Here is a 14953-nt window from a genome sequence, read left to right as displayed (position 1 = left end):
GAGAGCAGATTAATGGGAGGTGACATGATAGTCTATAGAGGTATATAAAACAATGAATGGTATAGAGAAAGTAAACTGTGTGTTTTTAATTTACCCTCTTATAATACAAGATCAAGGGGACGTCCACTGAAATTAAAAGGCAAACAATTGTAAACAATAAAAAAAATTACAGTAAATAGAGATGCCTTAAAATAGTCTATAGAAAGAAGACTCTTGTCTGGTCTTCTTTAAAGTAATACTGATGCTGGATTCTTTTTGCATTTACAAAAAATGAATGTAGCGAGTCAGAATGTAATAAACCACAATGGAATTTTGCTAGTATTAAGAGAAGTTAGTAATCAAGATAGACTTTGATTTTATATCTTCTCTGGGATATTGGTTCATTAATAATAAAGAAGTTCATAATACCTTTCCTTTCCATAGACTTCCATATAAAAGTCTGAAATCAGTTTAAAACATTATTAAATTAATCCTCCCAGTATTCCTGTAATGTAAGTAAGTGGTGGTAGGCCTATTTTACAGATGGGGAAGCTGAGTTTGAAGGGCTTGTTCAAGATCAGAGAGGAAGTCTGTAGTGGATCTGTGAATGCAAATCCAAATCTGTAAATATCTCCTGCCTCTCAATCTTGGGCTTTGACCGTAAAATCATCTTTCCTCCCAGATTCAGTTCAGAATTTAGTCATAGGAAGAAGTATCAGATATTGAACCACCAACACTCTTGCTCTTGGTTCCCTAGAAATCTTTCATCCGAATGCCGACCTGACCAAAACTTAAGTCCTGATGCTGCAGACACAAACGTGCTTAACTTTACTACTGTGAGCAGTCCCACTATTATTTCTCACAGTCCCCACTGGGACTACTAGTAAAGGTAAACATGTGCATAAGTATTTGCAAGATCAAGGCCTTAGGCAGTGGGATGTAATGAAATCACAGTTTGAGATGGCATATCCATAGCTTCTTGTGGGAGTGGGGAGGTTTTGAAATAATAGTGAGTTCAATGTGTCAAACAAACAAATCTTTAGATATTTGGCAATTAGAAGTTCCCTAAAAAAATTGACTGATCCATCAGAATGATACTTAGATAATCTGGTGATGGGCATCATACAAATGCCTACTAGATAGGATTAGATACATAGATTTTAAAATATTTTTGCATTGAGCCTGTAATGAAAGCTACTGAGGGCCAGAGAGTGTAGTTCTTGACAAGTTTCCAGTAAGAGGCAGCATAACCCTCTCATGACTGTTCCACTGTGGATTCAATACTTAAATTGTTATTGAATTGGTTAGGGCACCTGCCTGGAGGTGGGAGACCCTGGTGCAGTTCCCCTGCTCCAATCACTCATTTGTCCACCGTGGCTAGCTTCAATAAGAGAGTTTGAGGAATACACATCAGCATATTCTGTAACTCAGTGCTTAGAGCACTTTCCTGAGATGTGGGAGGGCCCTGTTCAAATCCTTTCCTCCTCTCAGGCAGAGGGGGTAACTGAATGTGAGTCTCCCACATCCCAGATGAGTGCTCTAACCACTGGGGTAAACGTTATAAGGTGGGCATTCGGACCACCATCTTTTCATCCTCCATCAGCTGGGTTTTGAATGGGACCCAATCTGGTAGGCAGCCTACTGGATTGCGCCTCACACTCAACGAATGTCTACTTTCTTGTGGTTTGTGAATTGCTCTGGGGAATAGGTGGCATATATGAGTTTGGAAGCCCACTGGGAGGCAACAGTGCATGTGCTTCTTTCTAGGCATAGGGGCCAAGGGAACTTTTACCCTGAAAACTTAGGTGCCAAGTGAGGTAGGCACCTCCAGGGTTTGACAGGAATTTTGTGGTTTGCAGTGGAGCCTAAAGCTGGGACTTAGGCACCTATGTCTCAAGTTTAGGCACCTAAATACCTTTATGAATCCCACCGTAAACTCCACAACACTTTGACTTTTTAAACAAAAATAATGTTGTAGGAGGAAAAGAAGGAAGGAGCTAGACTCAGAAATAGGCAAGAATTAAATAAAAGGCCTTATTCCTAAACATTCCCACTTCTCAAATTATTGTATATGTAAAGGACAGAGTAGTTCTTTTTAAAACAGAATATATGCTGCACTATGAAGTTCAGTCTGACTTCTCTTAGTGATGATGTGTACTGGAGGTTTGGGGAAGGCTCTTAGAGCTGGATGTTATGGAATTTTGAAAAGCTCTAGCAAGTTTGGATACAAGTATTCAAGATGACATTCAAACTTTGGACTATTACTCCCTTGCCCCCCAATGTTCCTCTTGCACCTTGAGTCTCTGTCAAATCACAGTTATCATGAGCAGAGAACACACAATCCCCCCCCGCCCCCCGCAACTTTAGATTATCTGTCATAACAGCTGTAATTAACATCAAAAGGTTATGGAAATTGCTATATTCTCCTGAGATTTTCCATCATTCTTCTGTTTCTGCAGTACTAATAAAGATTTTAAAACAGGCTATTTCTGTGTTTGAACTATCCTGCCAATGATAATTAATATTCCAGTTCCCCATGTCTGCGTCAATCTGTTATTTATATTTGTGATAGTATGGCATTTCTAAGTTAGATTCTGTGAAAGCTCTATCCTGTTTCAAAGTAAGAATAAGACGCTTAAAAATAAATTATGCTCTTTTGTGTCCCAAATGGGGCAAATTGTGCCTTTTCTCTTCTGACCTGGTCGCTCTTCCAAAGTATGCAGCATGCTTTTTGTTGGCCAGTGAGAAGACCAGTAAAATAAATAAAATACTTTTGTCAATTGCAGCATGGAATTTTACAATCTGGAATTTGATGATGTATAATGAATTATTCCTGCCTATAAACACAGCAATGTCAAGAAGAGCTGTTGAATACAGGAGTTGTTGGGCTGGTGGGGCGCTTGATTGGAATTCAGGATACCTGGGTTCTAATCCTGATGCTGCCACTAACTTCTGTGATCTTGGGCAAGTCACCTAACTGCTTCATGCCTCATTTTCCCCATCTGTAAAATGGAGTAACGAATCTTAAACTCATGATGTTAAAGGGGTGTTAACTGTGTCTTGTCCATCTTGAGTAATTGTGACAACTACCGTCTTGGATGACACACTGGGGACCGATAGAGCTAAAAGCATGAACTATAGCTTGAGCTAAAGTGCTGTAGCTGATGCTATAAAATGCTCCTATCCTTTGTGGATTGGGCACAGATGGGGACTTGTAAATATGCACACCAGTGAATTACACACTGCTTCCTCTGATTAAACTAAGCTCATCCTGAGCATCTGAATGGTTCAAATCTGATGTGATGTCTTCCAACTTGGTCAGTATGTCCACACAGCCATTCAAAAGTTCCATTAAGTTGTTTTAGAAGCATTACATTAGGTAATTAATGTTTTATTGACTTAATATTTATTTTGTTTTCATTCAGATCTCATTGGGTGTGGAGAGAAGACCATAGGGTTGGGACTGTGGCTAGAGTTCAACCGTTCAAGCAGATGTCTGGCAAATGCTAAGTATTATTATTTGACATTATGGTGGAAGTAGAGTTGGGGGAGTTTAGACTTCGAAATACAGTCCTTTCATATATCTGGAGGGGCTGCTTTTTCTTTTCTTACTAAACAAAAAAGAAAATAGAAATGCCATCTTTTGAATTAATTATGAGTGACACAGCTCTTGCTATTATCTGTTTATACATTACTGACCTTGTGATGTACTGGTGAGAGATTTTCTTTAATCATCTCTAGCTTTCAGATTATGTCCAACTTCACTTAAACAGGCTGCTTACTTTAGTTGTTGAATGGGTCACTACACCGGCCTATTCAAGTGTTTTTATTGTGCTAGTTTTCCCTGAAACCCATTAACTATTTTGTAAACTGAACATTTGATGCTTGTGAAAGTTGCTTTACTGACATCCTTGGAGCCTGAAATGTATTGTCTACAGCAGTGGTTCTCAAAGCCTGACCGCCGTTTGTTCAGGGAAAGCCACTGGCGGGCCGGACCAGTTTGTTTACCTGCTGTGTCCGCAGGTTTGGCCGATCGTGGCTCCCACTGGCCATGGTTCGCCGCTCCAGGCCAATGGGGGCTGCGGGAAGGGCGGCCAGCACGTCTCTTGTCCCGCGCCGCTTCCCGCAGCCCCCATTGGCCTGGAGCTGCGAATCGCGGCCAGTGGGAGCCGCGATCGGCTGAACCTGCAGACACAGCAGGTAAACAAACCGGTCCAGCCCGCCGGGGCTTTCCCTGAACAAGCGGTGGACCAGCTTTGAGAACCACTGGTCTACAGAGATCTTTAAAGTGACACTAAGTTTCGGCCAGAACTTGTGGAATTCAGGTATTTGTGGTTAAATGTTATGGACCTCATGCTGTTCCTAAGTGAAATCTAAAGGAGTTTGCCAATGGGAAATTTAGTGAGAGTAAAAGCAGGACGTTTATTCATTGGGGAAGGCAGGAGTAGATAAGTCATATCTAGGTGAATTTGTTGTTGCTGGTTTTTTGTTTGCACGTGTATGTATGTTTTTGCTTGGCTTGTTCTGTAGTTAAACAAAGAGAACTGAAGAGATTGAAAGCATTCAAATTAAGATGAATCTGCATGACACTTATTGCAGGGCAGTGTCTTGAGGGGACAAATGCAGAGTCTTCCCTGATTGATTTATGGCCAGTGTCTTTCCCTGAAGTGTCTGTGACATTTCAGGAGGCCACTGCATATCACTCCTAAGTGCTAAAGGTCAGCAGTGATACAGTCACTACCTCTTTCTGAGAGTTGGGTGTCAGGTGTTCTCAAGCAGGTAAGATCTCTAGTCAAGAAATGGATCCATAACGATAATGATTTCACCAACTAGCTATTGGGTAACACTGAATCGCCTGGCTTTTGGATAGATAATCAAGCTGGTCATGGTAAAGCAGCTATGGTAATATTTGCAGTCTTCAGACTCCCTCCCCCAGGCTACCACAGGTTATGTTTGGACCCAGCTTCTGGTTCAATGCATATACAAAGCTGTGAGGGTGGTTAGTAAGGAAAAATGGGATAAAGTGTATCGGTTGTGCAGATGACACTTGGCTGGATAACTCGATTGTAGATGAGTCAGTGTCTACAGGAGGTTGGGGCTTGGCTCAGGTCTAGCTAGCTGAGGTGTAATCCGGATAAGAGAGATGTTAGTAGGCTGGGGAAAGTCACAGAAAGAATTGGCTACAAATGTATCTTCCCTCAATTAGTGGTGATTGAAGCTGGTATTCATGAACCAGGTTTGCAGTGGAAGGTTTTTGGTAGACCCATTCTGCTTTTCTGTCTGTACTTAGTAAGAAGAATGTGACCTTTTGGTTTGGATGCATAGTGTGCTACAGCTATTCGTGCCTGTCGTTGGTTCCCATGACGCTTTCATGAAGGTGTTGACTACTTTATTTTAACCTGCTTGTGCAGCACCACAAACACTGGGTGGAAGGAGTGTGCTTTTGAAATATTACCATAATTGTAATTTCTTTGTACATTTAGAAGCTTCTCTGAAAATTTTTTACTGTTAATATGGTATACAGCTTCTAGTTCTGAAGTGACCATAGTTCTTCCTTCACCATGACCTAAAAGTGAAAGTGCTGCTGTTACATGTGATCTTTGGGGGCCTTGCCTGTGTGTTTATGGTTTAGTATAATAAACTTATGGTCCAATCCTACAGTTCTTGCACAAGCAAAACTCCCATTGACTTTAATGGGAGTTCTGGGCATGTAAGATCAAGGCCTAAAAATTGTATCATATGATGCTTATAGCAGGGTCAGCTGCCTCCTGAGCACTCCCTCACAGCTAGAGGTCATTCTTCCATACCCTGCTGCTGTTCCCCTCTTTAAGGTCACTTACTACCTCACTCAGTCCAGAGGTAATTAAAACATTCCCCTTCTGGTGTCCAATTTATTTAGTCCTTACACACTGGTCTTCCAGATCCCAACTCCAGTTCAGTGTCTGTCTCTCCATTTAGGTAGGGAGTCCCCAGCCCTACTTCCTAGACCTGGGTCACAATTCAGAATCACTCCCAGGCTTTACCTGGTTTGAGTTAAGACTCCTGGCTCTGACTTCTTAATTCCCCTATTGTCCAGTTCTTCCTTGTAGGAGCCTCTCTCTTCTATTTCCTGCTGCCTTTTATAGGGGAATCAGTTGTCATCCATCAGGCCCAATCAAGGCTGTTAAAGTGGCACAGGTGGGCTGGAGCAGTGCCTTCAGTAATCGGGGTTGGGTGGCCCCAGGCCTCTAGCTCTTAAGTGGGAAGCCATCCAGTTACAATACTGAATATTGTTCTTCCAGTTGAGATTTTAAGGTGAAATCCTAGCTCCACTGAAGTCAATAGGATCGTTGCTATTGAGTGGGGCCAGGATTTTACCCATAATGAAGATCTTCCTTTTTTTGAACCACAGTGAGATTTCTCTTGTTCCTTTTATAGTTCTTTTTGACATATTCACTTCCTGAAGTAGAGGATGATTAGAAATTGTAATTTCATAGTCCTTTTTAAAATATTTTCCCTTTGAGGACCTTCTAAAATGACTCCTAGGAGAAATTCTTCATTTAGATTTTGCTATTTATAAACAAATCTGAATGTGGTTAGGCTTTGAATGTTCTGGATTGCTTGCCTTTTTCTTTGTAAAGATGTATGAGTCTAGAGAGAGAGAGAACATGACTTTAATTTAAAATGGAGCTAGACTTTACTACCACAGGGGACTTCTTGTTGTAGCTGTCTCCCTCAACACAAGTGCATTAGTAATATAAATAGGATCAAAGAGTTCTGATTATTTCAGTTTTACAGCAGGCTGGAACCTAGTTTTCAGTGTCTGACACTGGATTCCCTCACCACCTGTTACATAGCAAGGCCAAAATCCTGTTCACATTTTAGTTTATTATTACTATTTTAATATTTTATTTTGTTACCATAGTGCCTATGAGGCTTAGTCATGGACCAGGACCCCGCCATGTTATGTGCTAGAGAAACACAGAGCAAAAAGATGGTTCCTGCTCCAACGAGCTTACAGTCTACGTGTAAGACTAGAGACATTCAGATGGAGAGATGGGGGAATACAAGGAGACTACTGGTCAGCATGATAGTGGTCTCATTAGGGACTTCGCAAAAAGAAAAGGAGTACTTGTGGCACCTTAGAGACTAACCAATTTATTTGAGCATAAATACTTGTGCCACAAGTACTCCTTTTCTTTTTGCGAATACAGACTAACACGGCTGTTCCTCTGAAACCTGTCATTAGGGACTTCGTTACTGCTAATCTATTTTTTACATGAAAGGTGCTCAAATATTACAGTGATGTTCAACAGTAGAAAGCCTTAATATAAATAGATTAATTGTGACCATTTTTTACTTTGAATTGAAAAATGAGGAAGTTAGGCACACATGAGCAAAAGACCAAATTGGCTCCAATACATGTCTCAGAGCTCCAAGAACTCATGACACACAGTACAGTTTGCCTCTAGAAGGACAAAAGATTAATGTTTCTTTTCCTTTTGTTCAAATACATATTTTTGTATTTGTCACCTGAAACCAAATCTGCCAACATAAATATATACTTTATATGCCTATATCTAAACAACAGTTATAAATTGTCGTTAAAATATTATGCATAAGGCATTTTTATTGAATTGCACTCAAGCATTATCATGGTAGCTTGAAAATGATCCTCAAAACATTTTCAGCTCTAAAATGGTTTTTAACAGTGTTGAGAATTGAAGGAGACTCCAACTGTTGCTTGCTTTTAGCCTTCCCCAGATATTCTGCTTACGCAGCAGGTAAATAAAAGGGATGAATTGTTACCTGCGTGATCAATAACAACTCCCTTTGGCAATAACAACACTTGCATATGCACTTCAAAGAGGCAGTACCTCTAACTACTACAATTACATCTGCCATACCGTATTGCAGGTACTAATGTCAGAACATCTATTTATGATCTGCGTGAACAAGTACAGATCTTGCTAATTTCCTGCATTTGCTTTTTAATAAGAATCAGATCCGCAGTGTTCATCTCAAGTCTTTTTGTCACCGACTGCAGTGGGAGTAGGATGGGGCTCATAATAACTTTGATCAGCAGAACACAGGTCAATCAGCAGACAAATCCACAATTTTGCCCCAGGCATCAAGCAATAGGTGTGTGCAAAAATATATTAGTGCATGATGTGCACCATTGTAATAGCAATATTAAATATGAGCAAGGACAGTCAACATTAATGGAGAGTTTGGTGTATGAATCTATGAGTGTGGTTTGGTTGGTAAGCTGGGTGCAAGCAAACAATATGTATTTTAGTACAGCTAAAAGGAAAAGACAGACAATTTGCCAAAAATAGCAGGCCAAGCGGTGGTCAAAATTTATTACACTAAAACAAACATCCTTGATACCCAGATGTCAACCAGTAACATCATATTAGAAGGCAAAAATATCAAGTAACTAGAACAGTAGTTCTTCGAGTGCTCGTTCATGTCAATTCCCATCAGGTGTGCGTGTGCCGTGTGCACGACAGCCAGAAGATTTTTCCCCTAGCAGTATCCATAGGGTTGGCCTGGGTGCCTCCTGGAGTTGCGCCCTCATGGCGCTCAATATAGAGCCCTGCCGACCTGACCCTACCCCCCCCGTCAGTTCCTTCTTACCGCCTGTGACGGCTGTCTGGAACTCCCCGTTGCTCTTGCTTCGGCTTTGCAGTATCATGTGTATATAGTTAGATTCAATAGTAGTTCAGTTCATTTTCTCTCATAAGTTTTCTTTGGGGGTTCCCTCCTGCCCCAACATTTTCCCCAGCTCTGGGGTCCCCGGGCTTTAAGCCGTGCTTAGACTGCGGCAGGTTTATGACAAGAAGTGACCCTCACACTTTGTGCTTTAAGTGTCTCAGGGAGGGTCACCTTAGGGACTGTTGTAAAATCTTAGAGGGTTTTGCCCCAGGACCCTCAAGGACGGAGAACATAACCTCCGAGTCCTGCTTATGGAGGCAGCACTTCGGCCTCAGTCAGACCCTGGAGCGGCGGCCTCCTCGGTGCACAGTTCTCCAGCACCATCAACGCACGAACCAGTGCTGAGGAAGGACTCCCCTAAGGATAAATATCAAATAAGCTATATTTGATAGCTGCTTTCAACTACCTGAAAGGGGGTTCCAAAGAGGATGGCTCTAGACTGTTCTCAATGGTAGCAGATGACAGAACGAGGAGTAATGGTCTCAAGTTGCAGTGGGGGAGGTTTAGATTGGATATTAGGAAAAACTTTTTCACTAAGAGGGTGGTGAAACACTGGAATGCGTTACCTAGGGAGGTGGTGGAATCTCCTTCCTTAGAGGTTTTTAAGGTCAGGCTTGACAAAGCCCTGGCTGGGATGATTTAACTGGGAATTGGTCCTGCTTCGAGCAGGGGGTTGGACTAGATGACCTTCTGGGGCCCCTTCCAACCCTGATATTCTATGATTCTATTACCCTTAGCGTCGCCACAGCTCCGCGTGCAGATCCCAGGCATCGGTCAGGCATGGATCTCACTCCCCGGTGCCCCGCAAAAGAAAGAAGGCCGACAGAGGGTGTTCCCCGACCAGGTCTAAAGACCAAGTGGCTAGCAAGCCCCCATTGGGTACCTAATTGATGGGGCCTCCATCAACTCCTGCCCCAGGAGGGGTCCAGTCAAGTCCAGACCCATGCCGCTTGTCAGTCCACCGCCATGATGACCTACAGCTTCCCTCCATCCTGGAAGCATTTGAGGTGGCATCAGACCTTCTGGTGCTGACAGCGCCACCCTCCCCTCTTAGGCAGGAGAAGTCTCCAGCACCGGTTCCTGGTCCAATCCACTCTGTGGGCAAGCCGGCGATGATGGTGGCAATGACGGTATCATGCCCTGCATGGCAACCCCCGGAACTGGTGGCCCGTGTGGGGGAGCCACTCTGGTTCCCCAGTTGGCATCGCTCGCCAGCGCCAAGTGGCTCTGCTCCTCCGTGGTCTTCGCAGTCGGAGATCTTGGAGTCAGAAGCGGAGTCATCGCGCTCCAGAAGGAGCAGAAGATCCTGCTCCCGCCATGACTGACAGCCCTACCCAGCACCATGGCCCGGACAGTGGCAGGCTCCTCAATGGCCCTTCTGAACACCCTGGGCCTATTGCCAGGGGCAGAGTCAGGATTCCAGACTGGCGTTGGTGGCCTCGACGTCCTTTGGGCTGCCACACACGCCCTCTGCACCGCTGAAAGGGACCCATCCATCAGCTGTACTGACGTCGAAGATCTCAGCACCAACCGTGACGTCGACGCTGATTGATGCATTATCCTCCGCACCGATTGCGGCACCACCAGTGACAGCGATTGCGGCTCCATCAGCAGCATCGCCAGCAGCACCATCCATGGCTCCTGTGTTCCTCACTCCTAGTGTCCCCAGAGGGGCTGAGGGCAGGGAGCAGGCTCTAGTATCAGCCACCATCTCATCCTTCTCATCTCCAGATGAGGCAGTGGCTGGCTCAGCAACCGCTCTGGCCTTAGAGGACAGCAGGGTCCTACAGCAGCTGCTGAGATGGGTGGCCCAGAACCTGAACATTAAACCTGAGGAGGTGGTGGAAGAGGCCGACCTGACGGTCAACATTCTCTCCCCTCCATGGCCATCCTGTATTGTGCTGATGATGATTAAAACCATCAGCGATGCCATGAAGATCCTGTGACAGACCCCGTCCTCATTGCTACCTGGAGGTACGAGAGGAGATACTGTGTCCCCTCAAAGGGGTATGAACACCTTTACACACACCTGGAGCCAGACTCCCTGGTAGTGGACATGGCCAACCAGCGCGAGCGCCAGGGCTACCAGGGGCCCTCTCCCAAGAATCGAGAGGCCAAAAAACTGGATCTTTCTTGAGAGGAGAATCTACTTCACAGAGGGGGGTTTGCAGCTCTGTATTGCTAACCATCAGCTGGTGGTTAGCAGGTACAATTATAATTGTGGGGCTATGCAAAAATTTGCAGAACTCCTCCCTATGGACTCTCGCGCGGACTTTTTCACAGTAGTAGAGGAGGGCAAATTAATTTCCCGTGTATTCCTGCAGGCAGCCCTGGATGCAGCGGATGCAGCATCTCCACCATGGCTACCGGGGTGGCCATGAGGAGTTCCTGGCTGCAGGTCTCTGACCTCCCATACAAGGTGCAGCAGGCAATCCAGGACCTCCCCTTTGAGGGTCAGTCTTTGTTTTCCAAGAAGATTGACTCTCGTCTGCACAGCCTCAAGGCCTCCACGCCCCTGGCACTTAGACCCCAGCCCCTTCAGAGGAATTACCAACCTCAGGGTAGGCAGGACGGGTTGTGCAGAAGAAATAGGAACTCAGGGAAGAGACCTCACCCCTCCTCTGGCCAGTCAAAACCCTCCTCAGGCCCAAAGCCAGCCTTTTGAAGGTGCGCCCAGGGATGACGCACCAGTGCAAAACCACCATACCTTTTTGTCTCATCTGTCCCGTTTCTATCAGGCATGGGCCTGTATTATGTCGGACCTCTGGGTACTCCGCACAGTAGAGAGGGGATATTCACTCCAATTCTCTGCCCTTCAACCCCTTCCGCGCCCTCCCCCCCTCCCACATTCCCCATCCCTCTTCAGGAACCCTTCTCCTGAGCAACTCCTCACACAGGAGGTGCAATTGCGTCTCTCGCTGAGGGCAGTGGAAGAGGTTCCTCAGGAGCAGAAGGGCAAGGGCTTCTATTCATGATATTTCCTAATACTGAAAGCCAAAGGTGGGCTCAGGCCCATTCTAGACCTGCAAGAGCTCAACAAGTTTATGAAGAAACTGAAGTTTCACATGGTCTCCTTGGCCTCCATCATCCCTTCCTTGGATCCAGGAGACTGGTATGCCGCCCTCGACTTGAAGGACACGTACTTTCATATAGCAATCACACCGTCCCACGGAAAATACGTCAGGTTTGTGGTGCACAACAACCACGTCCAGTTCAGTCCTTCCATTTGGCCTGTCAGTGGGCCTCGAGTATTTACCAAATGCATGGCAGTCATGGCTGTGTTTCTGCGCAGGCGCCGGGTACAGGGGTTCCCCTACCTCGACAACTGGCTGATCAAGGGCTGCTCCAGGGTGCAAGTCGGATTCATCATTGCAACGTTTGATGAATGGGGCCTTCTCCTGAACGTGGGGAAGTCAACTCTGTCCCCGGTTCAGAGGATAGAGTTCATAGGGGCAATGCTGGACTTGACCGAGGCCAGGGCGTACCTACCAGAATTGAGGTTCCGGGCTCTGGGTGACATCATTCAGGCAGTTCCACACCACCACAGCAAGGAATTGCCTCAAACTCGTGGGACACATGGCCACTTGTACCTATGTGGTGCAACACACCAGGCTCAGACTTCAGCCGCTCCAATCATGGCTAGCCTCAGTGTATCGGCCGGTCAGGGACAGTTTGGACAGGCTCGTGACTTTGCCTTGCCTGGTCCTCAACTCCCTTCTGTGGTGGCTCAACCAACAGGTGGTGTTTGCTGGGGTCCCCTTTGTCAGCTGCCAGCCAACTCTCTCATTGGTTATGGATGCATCGGAGTTGGGCTGCGGGGCACATCTGGGGAGACCTCAGGACACAAGGTCTCTGGTCTCAGGCAGAGCTCACTCTCCACATCAATATCAGAGAGCTGAGAGTGGTACGCCTGGCATGCCAGACTTTCTGAGCCCACTTAAGTGGGAGATGTGTATCAGTGATGGCAGACAACACCATGGCGATGTTCTCTATCAAACCAGGGGGATGCATGCTCCTCTCCCCTGTGCCAGGAAGCCCTCATGCTGTGGGACTTTTGTGTAGAGCAGTCAATACACCTACAAGCATCATACATCCCTGGGGTACAGAACGAGTTAGCGGACTATCTCAGCAGGTCGTTTCATGGCCACAAGAGGTCCCTACGCCCGGATGTTGTGAACTCCATTTTTCATCAGTGGGTCTTTCCCCAGGTAGACCTCTTTGCCACATGGCACAACAGGAAGTGTCAGCAGTTCTGCTCCTTCCTGAATCACAGCCCGGGCTCCATAGCCGATGCGTTCCTCCTTCCCTGGGGAGGCCGTCTCCTATACGCATTCCCGTGTACCCCTCTCATTCACAAGGTGCTCCTCAAGATATGGTGGGATTGAGCGCTGGTAATATTGATAGCTCTAGCCTGGCCCCACCAACGCTAGTACACATTGCTCCTAGACAAGGTCATGGAAGCCCCAGTCACTTTGCTGCTCTTCCCAGACTCGATAACTCGGGATCATGGCCGTCTCCAGCACCCGAACCTCGAGTTATTGCACCTCACGGCGTGGAAGGTCCATGGCTAAAACCGGTGGAGCTTTCCTGCTCAGACCAGGTTAAATAAGTTCTCCTTGGCAGTAGGAAACCCTCCACCAGAGCTACCTACCTTGCTAAGTGGAAGAGATTATCAGTCTGGTCAGCACAGCATCGTTCGTCCTCAACGTTCACCTCTATTCCACTCATTGGACTACCTTCTCCAACTCAAGCAGCAGGGACGGTCCATGTCATAAATAAGGGTTCACTTGGTCACCACCTCTGCCTTCCATCCAGGCGCAGAGGGCCGGTCAGTCTTTGTCAACCCTATGGTCAGCTGTTTCCTCAAAGGTCTTGACAGGCTATATCCGCAAGTTCGACAGCCAGTCCCTGTCTGGGACCTCAACCCGGTCCTTTCTAGACTGACAGGGCCACCCTTTGAACCTCTAGCGACGTGCTTCCTGCTCTGCCTCTCGTACAAGGTGGCATTTCTGGTAGCGATAACCTCAGCCAGGAGGGTGTCTGAGCTCAAGACCCTAACATTGGAGCCTCCTTACACAATGTTCTATAAGGACAAGGTTCAGCTCAGGCCACACCAAGCTTTCCTCCTGAAGGTTGTGTCCCATTTCCACATGAACCAGGACTTCTTCCTCCCAGTGTTCTATCCTAAGCCACACTCAAGTGGCAGGGAGCAGAGCCTTCACTCGTTGGATGGCCACAGAGTGTTAGCCTTTTACATTGAGAGAACAAGGCCATTCTGAAAGTCCATGCAACTTTTTGTGGCTGTGGCAGACAGAATGAAAGTTCTTCCAGTCTCTCCTCAACAAACTTTGTCATGGATCATGTCCTGCATCCGAGAGTGTTACAAACTGGCAGAGGTGCCTGCCCCTCTGCTCACTGCACACTCCACGAGGGCGCAGACTTCTTCAGCAGCGTTTCTGGTGCAAGTTCCCACCCAGGAAATATGCAGAGTGGCGACATGGTCCTCCATGCACACTTTCACCGCATATTATGTGATTACCCAGCAGGCCAGAGACGAAGAGGCCTTCGGACGAGCAGTGCTCCAATCAGTGGACAACTCCGACCCCACCTCCGTAACTTAGGTTTGGGAGTCCCCTGATTGGAATTGACATGAACAAGCATTCGAAGAAGAAAGAACAGTTACTCATCTTCTCGTAACTGTTGTTCTTCAAGATGTGTTGTTCATGTCCATTCCAATACCCACTCTCCTGCCCTGCTGTCAGAGTAGCTGGCAAGAAGGAACTGAAGGAGGGTCGGGTCAGCAGGGCACTTTATTGAGCACCATAAGGGCACGACTCCAGGGGGCACCTTCGGATACTACTAGGGGAAAAATCTTCCGGCTGCCGTGCACGCGGCGCGCGAACACACCTGATTGGAATGGACATGAACAACACATCTTGAAGAACAACTGTTACGAGAAGGTGAATAACTGTTTTTTCATCTACCTGGGCAGCACCATATTAGTCAACAGGTACCTCAAGAAGGAAGTGATAGCAACAATAGGAAAGGTGCCTGCTGCATTCAGTAAACCCCGCAACGTATGGACATCAAAGTTATACAGCACCAGAACAAAACTGAGAATTTTAAATTCAAACAATCTCGGTACTAACATATGTCTGTGTGATGGGGTAAACAAACCCCATACTAGGCAACAAGGGGTTAAGGAGCTGCCCTGGGCTCAGCCAGCTCAGTCCCACCACACCTGCAAGAGATGCACAGACTGGAGGAGGAGTTAAAA

Source organism: Lepidochelys kempii, chromosome 8 (assembly GCF_965140285.1).
Source record: "Lepidochelys kempii isolate rLepKem1 chromosome 8, rLepKem1.hap1, whole genome shotgun sequence".
Lineage (NCBI taxonomy): Eukaryota > Metazoa > Chordata > Testudines > Cheloniidae > Lepidochelys > Lepidochelys kempii.
The sequence above is the reverse complement of the archived record's forward strand: the minus strand, read 5'-3'. Positions refer to the sequence as shown.